A 22,398-nucleotide genomic window follows, 5' to 3' on the forward strand; every position below is an offset into this window, starting at 1 on the left:
AATGTCTTAATTTATCACCCTTGCTGCAAAATAGCAATAAATATAAAATAAGGGGGCAAAACAAGCCTGTCCTTATTCAATGATTTTCCATCACTGAGGTTACACTTGGAATCTTCCTAATTCGCTTAGAAAATTTTTGTAATGTGCTAAAACCGTACACCAAATTTCATTAAAATTGACATGTACTAGATTTTGAATAATAATTTTGCAATCTAAACTTTTTTTAAAAAATTAAAATTTTTAAAAATCTTGCACAACAAAAACTAGAACATACAAAGATTTGCCAATTTTTTTACATCTAAAGAAGCACTCCACCTATCTAATGCACTTTACAGAATTGAAATCGGATTATTTAAGCAGCCTCAACAATGTTTTAAAGTTATAAACAATTTTTTGGCTTATAAACAAATTAGTGCTGTGGCCAGGAGGGGGTGCTACGCGCTCCTTTATTTAGATGGACTTACCCAAGATTTTTATGTATTTTTTGACCCGTAGAACACGATTTTTTTGGGTAACAGTTGATCCGGATGTCGATAAGATTGTTATAAACAAAGAACTTGAGGAATTACATAACATCGATTTTTCGCAAAATAAAACATTTTTTTTTGTATTTCTTGGGTAATTCTAAGCAAAAAATGTTCTTACAAGTTTTTTCGTAGGATGCATAGTTTTCGAGATAAACGCAGTGAAACTTTCAAAAAATCGAACAATTGAAATTTTTGAACGCGAATAACTTTTGATTAAAAAATAAAATACCAATTCTGCTGACAACATTTGAAAGTTTAAGTCAAATTATACCGGTTTTAATTATTTGCATTGCTAAAATTTTTTTTTATTAAACAAAGCTATTTGTTCATAAGCCAAAAAATTGTTTATAAGTTTAAAACATTGCTGAGGCCCCTTAAATAATCCGATTTTAATTCTTTAAAGTGTATTAGATAGGTAGAGCACCTCTTTATGTGTAAAAAAATTAGCCAACTTCTAAATGGTCTACTTTTTGTTCAGAAAGATTTTAAAAAATTTGAACTTTTTTAAAAACATTTAGATTGCAAATTTATTATGCAAAATCTATTAGGTCGATTTTAATGAAATTTGGTACACGGTTTAAGTATGTTACAAAGAATTTCCTAAGCGAATTACTAAGGTTCTAAGTGCCACCAAAGTGGTTAAGAAACATTGAATAACAACAGGCGTATTTTGCCCCCTTATTTTGTATTTATTGCTATATTGCAGAAAAGGTAATACGTTAAGACATTTTTGACCAGTCGTGTATCATACAAAATTCAATTATCTTTATTTTATTTCTCTACGACTTTGTTCCAAAACGAATCGTTTTAAAGTTATAAGCAAAGAAAGCAGAAAAAAATCGACGTTTTTCGAAATTTTTAAATATTTTAATTTTTTTATTAAGGCATATTTAAGAAGGAGCATAAGTCAATTATTATTACTGAAGGTGTCACCTAACTTTATCTGCAAAAATCCGAATGCCACCTCTCACATCCAAAAATATACGTTTTTTCACAGATCCTTACTGGTCTACTAATGCTGGTGAACATTTTCCTGTTCAACATAATTCATAGATGACGGCAATGTGTTGTCAATAATTTTTGCATTTTGGCTGTTGTATTATTGATTGAATCATACGGATCATCCTTCATAAGTGATTATCAATAATTGGTAGCCATTCACAATATTTTTTGGAGTGCTTTGTTTCCTTCCGTTCCTTGTAATCTATACATCGTAGATGATGTATATTTGTATATGATGTATTTGACTTGGGCATTGCTTTTACTCTTTAGGTAAAGTCTGTCTCAATGTATCTCATCTTGGGTTTGTCCCCTTTAAACGATTTATTTGAATTTAATTAATTTAAAATTAATAGAGCCTCAGACGGCAAAAATACTTCTTGTTACTGTGAGCGTTGTATAATACCAGTATCATATATATTTTATCTATTATAATTATATTTCATGGTATAATCATGTCGATAAAGGATATTGTAAGCAGAAAACTACGGAAATGACGAACAACGTAAATTGAAGTTGGACGCAGATGAAACAACTATACATATTAGCAAGTTTCAAATGAAGTAGTAATGCTCCACATATCCATATTTCGGTTTTTTTAAGTGTACTTCCCCCGTACCTTCTGGTACGGATCTATGGAGGAATAACACTGGGCCACAAACCCACCCCTCTTGCACTGCACATCATAGGTTAATCTGATACACCAGCGCATTCCAGTCTCAGTAGCAGATCCATTTAGATTTTAATACTATGTTACCCATTTTGTTGTCTAGCTAGGACCTGAACCATCGACCCGATAGATGGCTAGATTATGCACAGTGAACTGAGTGTGACTAGTTTTTATCTTCTTCATGTACCATGTCATTTCAGAACATTGGTTGCCATCATAGCTATCTTAATTTTATTCACTGCCACCCTAAATAGCATGCTTGTATCAATACTCACCAATCTCGCAAGTTCTTCAACCATGAAGACGTTTTTTGTCCTGCGCTGCTTTTGCCTCTTTTCCCTAGCATAATATTTTATAGCATCCTATATTTGGGACCTATCATTACATGTCCGAAGTACTCAAGCTTTCGCTTCTTGATGCTTTTTATAATCTCAGTAGTCTTGCTGAGACGTTCTAGTGTTGTGGTTTCGAATCTTTTCCACCCAAGAAACTTCAAAAATTCTTCTATAGCACCACATTTCGAAAGCCTCAATTCGATTAAGGTCACTTTTATTCACAGTCCAAGACTCGACACCATAAAGTAAGACCGAGAACAGGTAGCAACGAAGTAGGCGGATCCACAATGTCAATTTAAGCCCTCTGTTAATAAAACCTAGATATTAGATATCCCCCTAAAAACGGTCCTGGCCTGCTCAATTCTGGAAATTTCAAAATTCTAGAAATTTTGATTCTAAAAGCGCAAGTTGTGGACTTAACTCATTTTTTTCGGTAATAAAATTTTCAATTTCATTGAATTTTGGTACAATTAATACCTCTTGTAAATCTACTTTGAACGCGTAGTTCTCTTCTTGTCGTTTTCTTCTCTTCTTTTGGTTCTGTGTTATCTACTTTGGTTACTGTGTTAACTACTTTGGTTACTAGTTAAATGTTCTATATCAGAAACGTTTCCCACTTTGTAGTTGGCACTATTTCACATTATGCCTTTTTTGAACGGAATGCTCATCCAGAGCTTGATTAAAATGCTTCCGGGAAAGTGGTTTCATATTCTATTCCTGAGAATTTCTTGTAAAGTGCATGATTTGAGGCCCACTCCGACAAGAGGCATTGTCTAAAAGAAGAAACCCATCTTAATGAGAATCGCGGCTTGCAATGAATTTAAAATGGCATTTAGATGTTGATTCTCTTTTCCAAATGGCTTTACATAATTCTCATTTATTATAGATGGTCTTGGAGTATTTGCAGTACTGATACAATCCACATTAGATGTTTAATTGAGTACTGTCTATCTTTCTTGGAATAATGCGTTAAGGGCTTAGGCGCAAAATTTCGCGCCAATGTGTTTTAAATGCCATTTTTTTCGAATACGGAGAAAACTAATAGTATTTTTGAAAAATTTAAAAGCAGAATTAAAGATTGCATTATTACCGAGGGCTGAAAGTCCCCGAAAACTTCTATAATGTTTATTTTAATAAGTTACAGGGGTGAAAAAAGAAAATTTAGTGCGATTTTTAAGTTCAAATATCATTCAAAAGAAACTTTTAGTTATTCTAACTAAGGGACTTTCGGCTCTCGGTAATAATGCAATCTTTCATTCTGCGTTTAAATTTTTCAAAAATACTTTTTAGTTTTCTCAGGATCCGAAAAAAAAATGAATGCATTTAAAACACGTTGGCGCAAAATTTTGCGCCTACGCCCTTAAGGTACATGCTACATTCTACAAATCTGTATATTATTATTGTTTTTTCGTATATTTCGAATATTCATATTCGCAGGTTTTTGCATATTCGCATTCGCATCCGCAAAATTTGTGCGAATGCTTTGCGAATATGAAAACCAGAAAAAAATAATTTTAAGATAATAGGTTAATAAAATCAAAATCTATTCACTTCTCATCTTTTTTTTTATTAAGAAAAGGTAACTTAACCTCAAACATGCAGCTACTCTAAAATGGAAATATGCAGGACACAACATTAGACAAAGTGACGGAAGATGGAATGAAGCGATAACTCACTGGATACCTTGGGACTACAAAAGAGGAAGGGGCAGACCACAGACGAGATGGTCGGATGACCTAAAAAGATACACAGCGACCAGATCGACAGCATTAGCAGCACTGAATCGAGAAGAGTGGAAAAATAAGGGGGAGGCCTACGTTCAACTTTTGACAAATGAAGGGCAATCGATAGATAGAACTTAACCTTGTATAATAACAGTATCAGCCTTCACTTTTTTTATTATTTGGTATTATGCAATAAAGCTTAAGCTTCAGATTGATTTACACTGAATATCAATTTACTTTTCATTATAAATTTAGGAAACCTTACAAAAATAGAAACAAATTAAAAAAAACTGAATATTCGCATCCGCATTCGCGAATGTCGGTAGCAGATATTCGTATTCGTGAATGTTCAAAAAATGACATTCGTAACATCACTAGTAGATTTTGCTCATTTTAATGTCACCTAAATCATTCAAAAGTGGAGTAGCAGGTTTACACTTTTCAACGACGCTGTCGTGTTTTCAGTTGATCCACGAATATTTGGTTAAACCTTATTCAAACCTATCCCACATATCCATATCTATTAGCCATTGGGGCACGCAGTGTCGCGGATAAGAACTTTCACACCCAATCTGTTCTGCGCGGAATCCTGCGCAATTTAGAGCTCCACTACACAGTCTCAGACCGACACAGCCAAAAGGTTTGTTCGTAATACGATCAGCAACCGCTGCCAACCATCAGACGCATGTGCGTTCGTAGTCTTCAAACGCTAACGATTAACTGCGCATCACTAACTGTTAACTGCGCATGCGTCTGATGGTTGGCAACGGTTGCTGATCGTACTAAGAACAAACCTACATAATAGCTGGCGTTGGAGTGCACCTCTGCTGCCCTAGAAGTTTTGGGTAATGTAGGATTTTAATATGTGTACATTATCTAACTACGATAATAAGACAGAAAATAAATGGTTTAAAAATAGAAAATCTAAGGTGAGACAGATTTTAAAACGAAATAGATAAGCTAGTTTTTGATTGATATTTATTAGTCAATTGGTTGCAATTGGATCCTCATTAATATTTTTTTCAAATACATAGATGAAATAGTTTGTTAAATGTGGCATTTAATCTAGAAAGCAGTTCTTGTAAATTTTTTAAAGAAAAGCTCTACTTCTAACTAAAAAAAATGCATGTAATATTATTTTTCGTACCACATGCGGACAATAATTTGATCGGTATGGACGTTTTTATTTCGAAATTTTCAATGTGTGACAGTTTACTTGATTCAAATGTACATAGAGTAACATTACGGGTTGTATATAATGTGTGTTATGGACTGAATATGTCTGTCTTCCTCTATCCCTCTAGCAATATTCAAATAGATCACCAGCTGTATTGATTTTCAGTTATTAGATATGTGGCAAAAGTGCGAATATACCAAACTAATAAATACTTATTAAAAATTTACTGAACACCAGTATTTTCGACTCATTACTGACGCGTTGTCGTAGGACTCCTGCAGTTTTTCAAATCGATATGTGTTTGCAAGAATGTCATTAGAGAATTAAATAATATATCTTCTGCTTTATGACAAAAAAGCAGAAGCTTTTATTTGACAAAAATATGAGAAACCTTTCAATATGAGTTAAACCTTCTATGTAAAGAAATATCACAGTTAATTGATTGACAAAAATTATTCTATGAAAAATGTGCTGATTTTTTTAATTTTGGAGCTTTGTGGAGGCCCCGGGCAACTGCCCAGTCTGCGCACCCTGTAATCCGGCCCTGATGCTACGTCACATGTTGTGGTTCAAAAGATATTTGATGGAAAAATAATTTAATTAAGTAGTACTCTTATTGAGAATCCATGTTTGAGAGATGTTGCGAAATCGTCTATTAAAAAATAGAACCTTTTTCTCTAAATAGGCAATCCAAATTTTTCTAACGTACCTACAATCCACGTTTCTCGTTGAATTATTGAGAAGTTCGCATGGTAGTAATAGAGACATTTTTTATTCATTCAACTTAAGTTTTAAATACATTTTTCCCGCAACAAACCCCAAAAACACATATTTCGGGATCATATCGTTTAATATGATATTATTTTTAACAACTCCTTGTCACGCTATGTCACCGTTCAAATATGCACCCTTATTTTTTGGTATTGCGAGGTTGAATTGAAAATAAATCACTAATTACGATTTAATTTTCATTTTGCTGTTTGTCAAACGATATTCTAAAGTGTTTTTTCACGAATCGGAAAACACTAGTAGTTTATAATTGGTAAACGGAATCAAAATGAAAGCTTTTTTACTTTGATATAGAGGTGTTTTTATTATTAAATTCGTGTATGATTTTCCGTCCAGCATTCCTATTCAAGTAGGGATTTTGTAGTTTTGAGTTCCATCGAAAGTTTCCCTTCCAATATTCATTCCTGGCAAGAACGTCGATGTTTTTTTTTTAAATATGTTTATAATTAATACAAGGCTAAAAAACCGCTGAACGCCGTAAAATGAGTGGTGCACATTCCAACTACAAAATAGCTGATATATGAATATTACGTGGCGCAAAATATGTATTTTCATTTTGGTGGAAAATTAAATTATAGTTTTATTTTGAAAATTTTTCCATAGTACACTAAGCATCAAAATTAACGCACCACCTTAAAAATCGGACATTTTTGATGTCTCTTATTTCCTAAACCTGTTGTCCTATTTTATTGATTTTTTTAGTGTATTATAGCTTTATTATTCAAGAATATCGTTGTAATAATATTATTACTGAACAGGTAAGTGTCATTTTATACCGGGTGTAACAATGATAGTTTGTTTCTTTCCTCAAAGTTTGGAACACCCTGTGGAATATTATAGCGTATATAAAATATTGATATTAAAACTCAACTGTAGCCTTAGGCTTTCTTAACATTTTGCCTTTTGATTCATTCGCTTATGTTGGATAATAAAAAAGTTAGGTACTTTAACAACTAGCAATGTTATTCATCAATACAGGGTGTTTCTAAATAAGTGCGACAAACTTTAAGGGGTAATTCTGCATAAAAAAATAATGACTGTTTGCTTTATAAACATATGTCTGCAAATGGTTTGTTTCCAAGATACGGGATGTTGGATTTTTTCTTACAAACTGACGATTCATTTATTGCTCTAAAACCGGTTGAGATATGCAAATGAAATTTGGTAGGTTTTAAGAGGTAGTTATTACGCACTTTTTTACATACAACTAAGAATTTTACATTCACCATTGGCGTGCATATAATAATAACAATGGAGTTTATTCGTAGCAAATAAATTGTACACAACAAAATAAACTCAGTTTCTCACTGAAGTTGTAGGTACAAGTTGTGCGTGAGATTGTATATGGGTATAAACATTTTATATACATCCCGTATGCACGCCAATTGTGAATATAAAATTCTTAGTTGTATGTCAAAAAATGCACAATAACACCTACCAAATTTCATTTGCATATCGCAACCGGTTTTGGAGCAATAAATAAATCGTCAGTTTGTCAGTCAGTCAGTTTGTAAATAAATCGTCAGTCAGTTTGTAAAAAATTCAACATCCCGTATCTCGGAAACGAAGCATTTGTAGACATATGTTTATAAAACAACCGGTCATTATTTTTTCATGCAGAATTACCCCTTAAAGTTTGTCGCACTTATTTAGAAACACCCTTTATTGATGGATAACATGGCTAGTTGTTAAAGTACGTAACTTTTTTATTATTTCACATAAGCAACTGATTCAAAAAGAAAAATGTTAAGAAAGCCTAAGGCTATAGTTGAGTTTTAATTTCAATATTTTCTATACGCTAGAATATTCCATAGGGTGTTCCAAATTTGGAGGAAAAAACACACCTATCATTGTTACACGCGGTATACAATGACACTTACCTGTTTAGCAAAAATATTATTACATCGATATTCTTGAAAAATAAAGCTATAATATACTAAAAAATCACTAAAATCGGACAAGTTTAGGAAATACAAGACATCAAAAATGTCCCATTTTTAAGGTGGTGCGTTAATTTTGATGCTTAGTGTATTTGCTATATTTAAAGTAAAAAGCGCCACAAAAGAACCTCAAACTGCAAACTTTATCAAAGGTACTCTTATCTACTGCAATACTGGAGCCTATCTTTTCGGAATGTGTGACCGATCCAACCCCACTTCGTGGACTTGATTTCATTTTCTACCCTTTTTTGTTCGGTCGGGTGCAGCAAATCTTCGTTTCTGATGATATTAGGCCAGAAAATAAGAACAATTATTCTTCGTAGACGTTTATTAACAAAGACCTGCAGTTTGTCTATAACCATATTAAAATTCATAGTTTTCAGGTAACTGGGGCTGTGTTGTTCCTCTTACGTGTTTGTTCCTGTCATCATATCCATTTCTATTCCAAGCAAACTAAGAAATTGATGATCACTTCCCACAGAACTCAGCATGCCGGGGATCACTAAAGAGATCATAACTTGTTTCTACTTCACCAAGCCTTCTACCTTGTTTCAAAGTTAATGGGCTTTCCTGTCTTATCCCATCACCTTGGCAGACCATTAAACCAATTACTCACGTCGGTAAGCATTTCCTCAAGCCTTCGACTTACTGAGTCCCGTAGTAGTCTAGTTATCACTATATTTATCCGCCCATAACAGTTATTATCTGCCCATAACAGTTTTTCTTAAGGCAAATCTATAGCTAGAACGAAGATAAACGTTTTTCTAATGTTTAAACCAGTATATTCGCACATTTTGTCAAATATGTATGACAACGATGCATCGATTAAATTAATATTACAATAATTACTACACGTCTTGAGAGTTGCTTCACAATAAACCACTATTTTTTAATCGAATAAGGGCAAAACGCAAAGTGTTGATTTTTTAGATCAATAGATGTCACAAATGTTTAAATGTAAAAAACTATTATTCTTGCAACAGATACCAGGTGGTTATAAAGTTAGTCCATAGGGATTTTCATTGACTCTCGTTTGTTTCGAGTTTCTGTCATATGTTGTATAATCTGTGTATATTATCATATATACAAAATATTTGTTCTTCCAGGTGGCCATTGGTATAAATTACTTTTCCCAGTGCTTTAATCTAAAAATTTTAAATCATTCTAAAGTTGTGTTTTATAAGGATGTTTGTTAAATATTCAAAACTCTATTAATTTGTCTTACACTTTGAATAATGCTGCCCCCTGGCAGAAGCTATTTAGTGATAAATTATATTATTATAGTATAGAAACAATAGCGACAAATTTAAATACACCAAACGACATCGGATGTGTATTCATGCCCCCCTTCGTCGTGACGTATACCCCGTCCCCTCTCCTTCTCTACGACGTAGTTTATGGATGTTCCCTTCGCAATTAATGGCTAATGCCAAATATTATTGACTGTAATACATCCAACTCCCACAGAAATCTGGAAGCACGTTGCCACTAGCGCCACTGTCGGCTTGAGTTGAACTACGTATTGACAACGTAAAATTTGACGTAAGCATTCAAATTTAATTTTATAAATTTTTGAATAACGAGCTAATTTTGCTAAATTAAATTAAAATAAAAATAGTTCAAACACTTATACAAAAACAATAATAAAGCAATTTTATAAATGTAAGGTTAGATTGCTCTGGTTATCCTACTCCTACCGCTAGATGGCGCGGTATTTTTTTGCTTCCTCAAAATTAATGGAAAATGTCAAGAGTTGTATGTATTACAGTCTATAGTATTTGCTAATGCCCAATCCTAAAATTAACACACTCTATCGTAGTGATCTTATAGACACACAGGCACACAATTTTCGTCCAAAAGATAATTTTTGCTACAACTTAGTAACATATTTATTTTCAAATAATTTTTAAACTGTAGTTTAATAACATAAAACTGCAGCCTGGTATCATATACCTATTAGGTATACAAAGTTTCAACTTGCCATTAACCATCTGGTATTATGTTCATCGAATTAATTTCAAACCTAGTCGTACATATTTTTCACCCAAAGGGATAAGATACTTTGCAGAAATGTGTTTTTCAGTCAGATATATGCATGCACGTTGTTATGATCACACTAAGTGGAAATACTTTATTTTAAAATGTGATGATATGTTAAAACAAGTTTGATACGTGTTTGAACAAGTGTTGAAATTTTTTATTTAATTAGAAATTTAGCGTTTATTGGCGAATGTAACAAATTTTTGGATGTATATGTTTACAGATATTTATTATTATGCTGTCACTGTAACGTCATTGGATGACTGTTATCATTAGAACGAGTTTTATGCTTGGCCATTCTGCGGGAAGTCTCTTGATTTGCAGGATTTTTTGAAGCGCACGCGTTGCTTTACATATCCGTCCCTATATTTATTACAGTAGTGACCGATAATAATTATTATTCTACAGTAGGGTTTTGTAATAAAATAGTAATCTACTGTAGATATAGTGAACTGTTCGTATTGACCACCATAGATGACTAAGTTATCTATGCTGTTCATTATTACAACCTAATGCAGTGCGCTGTAATAAGTGTTGCCCCTCCTATTAACTTATTTATTTTTGATACATAAGTAAAACGCTCGAACAATTCAATTTTTATAATAATCATAGTATTTGATTGCGTCAATATTTCGAACTTTACGCGATTCCTCTTCAGGTGACAGTCATATTTTTTGATTTTTTTAAATGGGAAAGTACATCATGTGACACCTCATTTAAAAGCTTTTGAAATACTGATTTCAAAAATGTATAATACTTCGGTTCGAAAATTTACAGAGTTTAAATTATACGAGAAAAAATTTTAATACCTTGCAACAATTTAATGATTTTTTTTCGTTTGTGTTAATTTTTGTATAACAATGTTTACCAATGATAGTTTAGTTCTATACAACTAAAGAATATCATTAGGTAAGTTTTTTGACCAGATCTAGAGGTGCGTAGGTATATTGAAACTCTTTCTCGCATAATTTAGATTCTGTAAATTTTTGAACCAAAGTATTATACATTTTCGAAATCAGTATTTGAAAAGCTTTTAAATGAGGTGTTACATGCACTTTCCCATTAAAAAAATCAACGTTATGACTTTCCCCTGAAGAGGTATCGCGTAAAGTTCGAAACATTGATGCTATAATATACTAGCATTATTTTAAAAATCGACCTGTCCAAGCGTTTTGCTTATGTGCTAAAAATAAATAAGTTAATAGGGGAGGGGGTAACACTTATTCCAGCGCACTATATGTATATGTTCATGACTTTTGAGAGTACCAATACTGCATTTAGTCCAAATATCTTGCCATTAGCTATTTCAAGCATGCTTACCAAAAATTCTTTGATTACTAAATCAAATAACTAGTTTTTGTTTTGAACCCAAAGGACGAAGACGTTCTTAGAGGTCATGAACCCCCCTAAAAGTTTTGTAGTAGCTATAACTTACTAAATGGGTAACTTCGTGATTAAAGTAACAACCTTCAGTGACGTTTTTAGTGACAAATTTTCACAGTATCACATTCCCTTTTGGTTGCAGGAGTTTTTATAGAACTAAAAAATATCACCCTTATTTTGAAAGCGATGGTTATACTATATATACAAGAAAATGGTTAAGAAGTATGAATTTTTGAAGTTTTTTGTTGGTGTCGGTACAACAAATAAATCTTATGGTATATGAGGTAAGAGAGTATACATACTATATGATTTAAGGTTGTTTTCAATTTTTTATCCCAAATTTATAAATTTTCTAGAAAATTATTATTTGTACTTCTTAACTGAAATAGAAATATGTATAAGTAAAGTAAGTTGTTTTACGCTGATTTTTATTAAGTATTTAAACGTTAAGATGGTGTATATTATACAGGGTGTCCAGAAACTCTACCGACAAACGAAGACAGGAGATTCCTCAGATAATTTTAAGACAATTTAACCCAATTCACCTAGTCCGAAAATGCTTCTTAAGGGAGCTAGAGCTCCTTGAAGATGGCGCCATGAAATTAGTTTTTCTTAAATACCTCCAGAACGCTTCTATTTAGAAAAACGAAAATTGGTATGCTTATTTACTTTTCAGAGATGAATCGATTCCATCCGTTGCAAATTTCTAGTACCGGTCATAGGCGTCCGCTTTGGGTAGAGCAACGGGTATTTTATCGCATAACTTTTTTTGTCCTTAACTTTTATGCATTTTTGATACCGGATTATTAAATTGTGAGGTATTCTAGTACTAAAAGGTACTCTTGTTTTAAGTCGGTAGGACACACCGTTTTCTAGAAAAATCGATTTGAAAGTTTTTCGTTTTTGGAATTTGAAAAAAAATTGAAAGAACTTTTCTACAAAAAACGAAGTATTTTACCAACATAAAGTAAGAGTAACTTTTAGTACTCGAATACCTCATAATTTAATAATCTAGTGTCAAGAATGCTCAAAAATTCAAGACAAAAAAGTTATGCTATAAAATAACTGTTGACCTACCCAAAACGGACGCCTATGACCAGTACTAGAAATTCGCAATTAATGAAATCGATTTTTCTCTGGAATATAAATAAATGTACCAGTTTTCGTCTTTCTAAACAGTTTTTTTTGAAAAAAATTTTTTTATTTAAAAAGCGAAAAATTTTTTAAATCGATTTTTCTAGAAAACGGTTTGTCCTACCGATTTAAAACAAGAGTATCTTTTAGTACTAGAATACTTCAAGATTTCATAATCCAGTGTCAGAAATGCATAAAAGATAAAGATAAAAAAGTTATGCGATAAAATAACCGTTGCCCTACCCAAAACGGACGCCTATGATCGGTACTAGAAATATGCAATGAATGGATTAGATTTATATCTTGTAGATAAATACGCGTACCAATTTTTGTTTTTCTAAATTGAAGCGTTCTGGAGGTATTTAAGAAAAACTAATTACAAGACGCCATCTTCAAAGAGCTCTAGCTCCCTTAGGAAGCATTTTCGGACTAAGTGAATTGGGTTAAATTATCTTAAAATTATCTGAAGAATCTCCTGTCTTCGTTTGTCGGTAGAGTTTCTGGACACCCTGTATACAGTCCGCTCCAACGAAAATTTGACCCCCCCAGAAACTCAGAAACCAAGAGCTTCTTCAAAATTTAAAAAAACACGTCAATTTATAATGGGAAGGGGAGGAATTTTCGTGCAAAATTCATGTCCTCAAATGTAACCCCCTACTGCCGCGCATCAACCCCCACCGTTTTTAAATAGCAAGTGTGGTCGAGTGGCACATCATTTGAGAGTAATTTTGTTCTCTACGTGACACTTAATTTTTTTTTAATTTACGTAATAAGTTTAAAGATAATTTTGGATTAACAAATGTATTATAAATTAGTTAAATCCAAAATTGTCTTTAAAGTTATTCCGCAAATTAAAAAAAAAACAGAGGGTCGTATACAGAAAAAATACCTTTCAAATGATATGTAACTCGACTACACCAAAACTGGAGGGGCAGTAGGGGGTTACATTTGAGGGCAATAATTTTGCATGAAAATTCTTCCCCCTTCCAATAAAAATTGACCTGTGCTTTTAAATTGTGTGTTCAAATGTGGGGGGGGGGGGGTGTTAAAATTTTCGTTGGAACACTCTGTACTATAAGCAGGATTATATCTGAAGGTTTTAAAATCCATTTGTTAAAAAGTTGAACCAAAAATAGTACGCCATTGAGATATTTCAAATTAAAAATAATTTTTATATTCCTCGTTCAATTTGTGACAAAAAAATCTATCTTCCCTTTTTTCATACCACGCGCCGTTTTGTGCAAAAATAAAACATTTTAACCGTTACAGAGTATTAGAACTATTAAGAAGTTTCTATGTATATGATGTACACACACCCAAACTTATATAGAATCATCTGACATTTCTTACTATTTCATGCGAATTTAAAAAAAAAACGAACACACGAAATCAAACAATATTTATTTTAAAGCAATTTAATCATAACAAATACATAACAATTAAATAAAACAATAAAGTATTTAACAAACAAATTGAAAGTAGTTGAAAGTCAATAGCATATACAATGTAAATCGAATAATGTTTAAATTGTTTTTATTTTTTTTTGTATTTTGTGGTAGTCAATGTTATCACCTCTAGTCCTTATGCAAGCTTCAGTTTGCGTGGGTACGCTCCTAATCAAATTATCAACATTTTGTTGATATATGCTCCATCAAGAGCAGCTTATACTAGCCATGTGGTATTATGTGGATTATCCCGGCGAGCTCTATTTTTTCTTTTAAGCATATCCCACAAATACTCTATAGGATTAAGCTCGGGTGAGCAAGCAGGCCACTCCAAACAAGGGATACCTTCTGCTTCAATGATGTCTGTAGTCACTCTAATGGTATGTAGAGGTCCATTATCATGCAATTAAATTAAATTTTCTCCTGTTGCACTTCTCCAGAGCCTGACTACAGGTTATCAACATACCTCTGAGCAGTTAAAGTTGATTGGATGAAAATTAAAGGAGTTTTTTTTTACGGATCACAATTCCTCTTTAGAACATTAAACTTCCTCTTGTATATTTGTGAACAGATCTGACAGTTTTCGTTCTTGCGTGTCTTCCTCGATCTCTAAGTACACGATTACGTGGGTCATCTGATTTTACACAAATCCTGACTTTTTTTGAAAATAGCACATTTTGTCAATTCCCAATGTTCCAGTTTTGGTGGTGAAGACACCAATTTAGGCGATCAATCTTGTGCTGCCTGGATAAGTCGGGAACCCATAACTGTCTCCTGCTGTATACTTCTTGGTACGAACTCTTCTTCTTATCGTTTCAACTGAAACAGTTACACCTGAAGCTTCCAAAAGCTTTCTTTGGAGCTGCAGGTTAGAAATGGTTGGGTGTCTTCCAGCTGATTGGACAAGTAAACGATCGAGGAGAGCCGTTATTACTTCTAGCGATTTTCCCTTCCTTTATTTTTGAGCTTTCCTAGTTCCTGGGACGTAGTATAGGTTTTGGACAGAACGCCCTGTATTACGCCTAGCTCTACAGCTATGTCCCTATGAGAACATTACTTTCTCCACAAGACCAATAATCTTTCCTCGTTGTAAGTTCTTTAACCCCACATAAGTATGAGACATATTTTCGTTTTTGGACGCAAAAGTTAGTTTATTTTTTATTTTCATTCAATTTGCAACTCAAGCAAATAACCTATACCGTACCGAGCTGTACTATCCGATTGTCTTATATATTTGTTTATTTTCAATAAAAACCTTTATTCTTCGCAACAATAAACGTTTTTTCAAAAGAAATAAATATTACTTTGAAACACATGGTGATTCCATATAAGTTTGGGTGTGTGTATGTACATCCGTATAAAATCTGAATTCGAATACTTTGGAAGTGTAAAATATTTTATTTTTTTTGTATGAAAACGGCATGTCTTGTGAAAAAATGGGAACATAGATTTTTATCACAAATTGAACGAGAAGTTCAAAAATAATTTTTAATTTGAAATATCTCAGTGGCGTACTATTTTTCTTTCTTTAAAAAGTTCAGACCATTACCCCTATGCGTTCCAATGACAAATATAAAATTCTTAATTGTATGTCAAAATATGCACAATAACTAGGTACCTTTTAAAACCCGCCCAATTTGATTACAATGTTGCCAGTAGTTTCGTCAAAATTGTAAAAAATGTGTAATTTTTTTTCCTTAATGTATATTGAGAGTAGAGGGCGTTACACAATTTTTTTACTAAGCAAACCCCAATTATTTTTAGTTTTTACCTTTCCTAGAGGCGGTGTTACCTTTTTTGAAACACGGTGTATAAAATTGTATCCAAAAAGCGAAAAGAGGGGAAAATATGCGGTTTTTTATTTTTAAACGCACGTTTCGCCAAATTTAAAATCTGAAAAAATTTAGAGTGAAATATTGTGCAAAAATATAAAATTACATATTTTTTTCTTGAGAACGAGTGTCTTAGTTTAAGAATTTTTTCTTAGTATTTTTTAGACTTAAAATTTTAAAATCGTTATAAAAATTCAAATTTCTCGCCAAAAATTAAAAAAAAATCAGATAACTTTTTGAAAGCTACAACGTTTTTAGTTAAAGTTTTTCGCTTCGAAAAACCTAAAAAGCGTAATTAGGCTCTAGGTGGGTCACGTGACCATCTAGGGGGCTAAAATTTTTACAAAGTGAGTTCTCTATATGTGCTAAAAAGGGGCCTATATGGAATTCGAGTCGAGTTGGGGTCATTTTTCATCAACTTACCCCGGATATGGTCTTTGAGACAAATTTTCCAATCTGCACTTTTCCATTTTTTAGCACAGTTTATTACAGCATCTTAAATGAAGCTCTATTAGAAATATCGTTTTTTAATTTTGCATTGGAAATGTTAAAAGTTTAATCAGTAAAGAAACAACTTACTTTTTATATACTCATCAGCTCACAAAAATTAAAGTGTTTGTAAGTAATAGAAAACATCTTTTGTAAAATGCCAAGGGATGGATACAAGGCTCTAAAAGTAGAATATAACTTATGCATTATTAATTTTCGGACAAAGATGTAGATAAGTCACCAACATATTGTTAAAAATGGGTACTATGTTAATATTGGTTATTATTTCGGATAGCGACTTATTGAAAAAAATATGCGTTATTGTAAATATAACATTTTGCCGCAATAGGTTTAAAATAATTTCGAAAAAGTACTCGTAAATTTTAGGAAAAAACATTAGTATGGAATAATTAATTGCACAAATATATTAGTTCCTAATATAAACAGAAATTGTACCCCTCTTTTTATTTATAAAAATGATCTTGGACATAATTAATGTTGTATCTTAATTTGAAACAATTTTTTGCTTGGGGTTTTAAGATTTTATTTAGGATGAGCATTTTATACTTTTTATGAGCTACTGGAGGAATTACTATTTTAGTGCCATTTTTAGATTCTCCAATACTTTCTACGTAAATAATGTACTTTTCATTGGTAACGATGTCATTAGTTTTCGAGAAATTTGAAGTTAAATATGACACGGCACAGTTATTTTGAGTAATTTATAATATGATTCATATGATTAAAATTTAAAAATTATTTGTACCCAGCACTTTAAAACTATTTGGTGTATCGCTTATCATACTTGGCAGAAAGTGGAGGTACTGTACACCCTACTAAATTAAGATAAATAAATGTCTCTAGCTACTACCAGAGGCGTACGACAGGGGATAGTGGCTAGTTGACCATTCCCAAATTCTACGCCACTGACGAAATTGCTATTTTAGTGTAATTTTTTGATTTTCCAATATGTACTTTCTATGTAAATAGGTAATATACTCTTCATTCGTAACGATAAAATGATTAGTTTTCGAGATATTTGAAATTAAAAATGAAGCGACACTACATTATTCGTTAATTATACATTAATCAAAATAACCGTGTCGTTTCATTTTTAATTTCAAAGATCTCGAAAACTAATGCCTTTATCGTTACGCATGAAGAGTATATTATTTTCAAAGAAAGTATTGGAGAATCCAAAAATTTAACTAAAATAGCAATTCTGCCAGTGACGGGTTTGGAAAGGGTCAAACATTCACTTTCCCCCATTGCACGCATCTGGTAATAGCCAGAAATGTTTGTTTAACATAATTTAGTAGTTTGTACAGTACCTATACTTCCTGCCAAGTATGAAAAGGATACGTCGAATAGTTTTAAAATGGTGAGCAAAAATAGTTTTTAAATTTTTAGATAAAACACCCTGTAACTCAGTAAGGAACCAGATTTTATTTAAGTGTTTCAGGTTAAATCTTCGTATTTTGTGCTAGGGTTTCTCCAGTTACTATATGGACAATTATTAATGAAACACCCTGTATATGTTGACGACTTCAGTACATATATTGCTGTAGATTTTAATAAAATATTAATTGATTCGACCGTTACTTGATGGAAGTTCATTTTATATAAAAATAAAACACTTAAAGCCGTTATTTTCAATACTTTCACAAAATTTACTTCAAATTAATGACACTACAGCTGTTTCAGCAGAGTGCCTTTCTCAAGTGATTTATTTTACTATGTGATGCTGCATTTTAAAGTCTCTAATTGAATAGATTGAGGAGTGGGGGGATGTTTGTCCCAAGTTGGTCATTCAGAATTATACCTGTATTTTTCAATTCATTAATTTCCATAGATTCTAATAAACAGCTTAAGGCCTTTATTTTGAATATGAAGAATTTGAAACTTTTCACTAAGAGAATGATTATGATCTAGAAGATGAAGTACGTATATAGAATCTGTTTTTCTATTGTTTAAAATCCTTTTGTGTTCTGCTATCTGTTTGTCAAAGGTTCTGCCAGTTTGACCGATGTAAGTTTTTGGACAGTCACCACATGCCAGTTTGTAAACCAGTGGCGGCCGGTGGCTTTAGGGACAGGGTCGGCAACGTTTTGTCTCCTCAGATAAGTATGTCATCTAATTAAAAGGCTTCAATTTCATAGGAGATTTTTGGTTTTTGTTTTTTCCTATAAATTTAGAACCTAAACCTGTTTATAAATTAACTCCAGTCTCTGTTGTTTCGAAGTAGCAAAATTGGTTATAACGTCATTGTAAAATTTATTATTGTCTTGGAGAGATTTTAAAAGTTTTTTCTATTGACATTTGAGACAAGTTTGACATTCTCTCTTGTTTCATGGTGTTTCGACAATACGTTTTGACTCTTTTGAGACAAGAGAAATCCCGTTCATTTGAGTCAGAATTTGCCCACATTTGAGCACAATAATTTATTAATTTCGGGAACAGTTTGTTGTACCTAATGAATTGCAGTATATAAAATTATACATATTTTGTAACTTATCCCACCTTCCGAAAATATTTGGATCGGCATAAAAAACTGTTAATCCATTTTCTTATTTGATTTGATTATAGAATGATGGATAATTTTTAATGAACTTGTCTAATAAATATTTTGAAAATTCTTTGGCGTAACTTTTAATTTTTAATCGTCAAAGAGGTCAATGATTTATAACAGTGAGTAAATAATAGTTTTGCCTGGTGCAATAGTTTTAACTTTTGCCTTTAGGCCGTACAATTCACCGAACATCAAGGCAGCCAGCGCCGTCATAAATTTGCCTTACCAATTTATTTTTGATATCAAAAAAGTTTAATCTGACCTTTAAAACACCAAAAATATATTCTGTCTTATGGCTTCTACTCACGTCTGAAAACCTAAAAACCTCTCATAAATATTAGACATAACGCGTATCGAAGAACAATTGATACTTGTGAATGACATGTTACCTCTATCAGTAGTTTCGTCTACTTCTACCGAAAAGGATCCAAATGTAACTACTAATTGATTCTTTCATTCTGTGCTGTTTTAAGTAGGTACGCCGCTAAATGTCTTCGAGTTAAAAAGTAAATTAGAAAATTCCAGATCGTGTATTTGTTGAACAATTTTATTTGTTCTCTATAATTAACTTGATTTAACGAATGCTCCGATTCATCCTGTCCCATAAATGGTAATTCCTAACAACTTAAAAAATTACAATATCAATAAATAAACGATGTAAAACTACTTACCTATTTCATAATTTTATTCCGGGCGCGCTAGCAAGGTACGTGGCTAGGTACGTGCCTTGCTGCCGTTTGCAGATCACCGCTCGGCAGATTGGTATCTGCCGTACTTGCCATTCAAATAAATACGGGGAATGTATAATTGGTTGTCTATCGGCTAATATTCCATAGCTTCTTTTTACAAGCAAATCGCCAATCTGGGGACGGCTTGCCGAAGCGGGCCTTATAAGAATTCACACAATCGCAATCGGGTGCATGGCTATAGGATCATTAATAGGGCTTTTCATTCACAGCCATATGTTTCAAGCTTCCGTCATATGCTGTATAATCCATGTATATTTTTATTATACACAAACAAATGACAATCGATGAAAAGCCCTATTTGAAAAGTCTCTTACGCACAGCGCACAGGGATCACTTAAAGTATTGGATCGATCGAATTCTTTTAAAAACAATTAATAAAATTTAGTCTGTATTATCTCACAGATATTTTTTTATTTCACAGAAACGAATATCATCAACTCTGATTAAATTAAATATTTAAAAAATCTATGTGTCCATAAATGTGTGGGTCGGCACTCCGACCCTGACCAACCGTCACTGTTGTTAACACCACTTTGTAATTGTTTTCTCTTTCGGCTCTAATTTTTCTTAATGTATTTACTTAAGTTGTTGCTACTTCTGAAAGCTGGTGTTACTTCTTTCTTTTTTATGTATTTTGCCTTTTTTTGTTAATAGAGAGATATCGAAACCCTATTTAACATCGTCCTTTAATAAAAGATCCTTTATTTTGACATAAATAACCATGCTTATATGTCAAAAGTGTCAAAATAAAGGATCTTTTATTACCAAACGACGGTTTCGATATCTCTCTAATGTCTTGCCTGTAAATGTGATAGATCAGAAGATTCTGGGTTTTGTCTGTGGTGGTGGATAAACTAATTCCATGTCTTTCTTCTGTAGTTTTTGGTTTAAAATTGTGTTAATTGTTTGTTCGTTGTAGCCATTGTTTACTGCTATTTGCTTAATGCTGTTCAGATCTATCTCGAAGTTATTTTTTTACATGGAATTTCTGTCAATTTACCTATGTATCATGCTATGGTCTGCTAATTTATGTTGTGTAGGATGGAATGATGAATTGTGCATAGTTGTGTCAGTACGGATAGGTTTATGGAATACGGAGAACTCATGTTTGTTTTTTCTAGATGTACCAATTACTAGACTCCAAAGAAACATGAGTTCTCCGTATTCCATAAACCTACCCATACTGACACAACTATACACAATTCTCATCCTATCCTACACAACATAAATTAGTAGCCTACCATAGCATGATACATAGATTGACAGAAATTTCCATGTCAAAAAATAACTTCGAGATAGAACTGAACATCATTAAGCAAATAGGTAGCAGTAAACAATGGCTACAACGAACAAACAATTAACAAAATTTTAAACCAAAAACTCCATAAGAAAGCCATAAAATTAGTTTATCCACCACCACAGACAAAACCCAGTACCTTCTGTTCTATCACATGAAGAGGCAAGATATCAACAAAAATAGCCAAATACATAAAAAAGAAAGGAATAACACCAGCTTTCAGAACTTCTTCTTCTTTAGGTGCCGTGTCTGTATTCAGACGTTGGCAGCCATCATGTTTACAATTTCCTGAAATCTCTCTCTATCGGCTGCTGCGCGAAATTATTCTTCTACTGTGCAGCCACACCATTGTCTAATATTACGCAGCCATGAAAGTTTCTTTCGACCAGTCCATCTCTTTCCCTCCACTTTTCCTTGTATTATAAGGCGAATCAGATGGTATTTAGGTCCTCTAATTATATGGCCGAAGTATTATGTTTTTCTCCTCTTTATGATGCTTATGAGCAGACGTTCCGAATTCATCATTTGAAGAACATCTTCATTGGAAGTGTGCGAAACCCACGATATCTTTAGGATTCGTCGATAGCACCACAATTCGAATGCTTCTATTTTGTTTAGCATTGTGGTTTTTAACGTCCATGTCTCACAACCATACAATAGGATAGACCACACATAACATTTCAGCACCTTCTTTCGAATATTCATCGACAGCTTTCTATTACATAAAACTGGTTTCCAGGTCATAAAAGCCTTCCGTGATATTTCGATCCTAGTTATTATCTCTTCATCAGAGTCACAATTTACATTTAACCAGCTGCCAAGGTACTTGAAATGATTTACCCGTTCTAACTCCTCTCCATCAAGAGAAAGCTGACCTTGATCTATATTAATCTTTCCAACTGCCATCCACTTTGTTTTTGAAATGTTGATTTTAAGGCCTATCCGATAGCTTGCTTCACTGACTAGATTTAGTAGTGTCTGAAGATCTTGTAAATTTTCAGCAAGAATGGCTGTATCGTCAGCGTATCTAATATTGTTGATTACTTCTCCGCCTAGCCTTACTCCCTCTTGTCTGTCATCCAAAGCCTCCCTAAAGATTTCTTCAGAGTACAGATTAAAAAGGGTGGGTGATAAAACACAACCTTGTCGTACTCCACGTTTTATCGGCAGTTTTTCAGTACGACTGTCTCCAATCTGGATAGAGGCTACTTGATTGTAATATAAGTATTTCAGCAATCTTATATCGTAGTGGTCAAGTCCTGCTGCCTGCAGGCAATCGAAAAGTGTATCATGTTGTAC

The sequence above is a fragment of the Diabrotica virgifera genome, chromosome 3 (genome assembly GCF_917563875.1).
Source record: "Diabrotica virgifera virgifera chromosome 3, PGI_DIABVI_V3a".
In the NCBI taxonomy this organism is placed as follows: Eukaryota; Metazoa; Arthropoda; class Insecta; order Coleoptera; family Chrysomelidae; genus Diabrotica; species Diabrotica virgifera.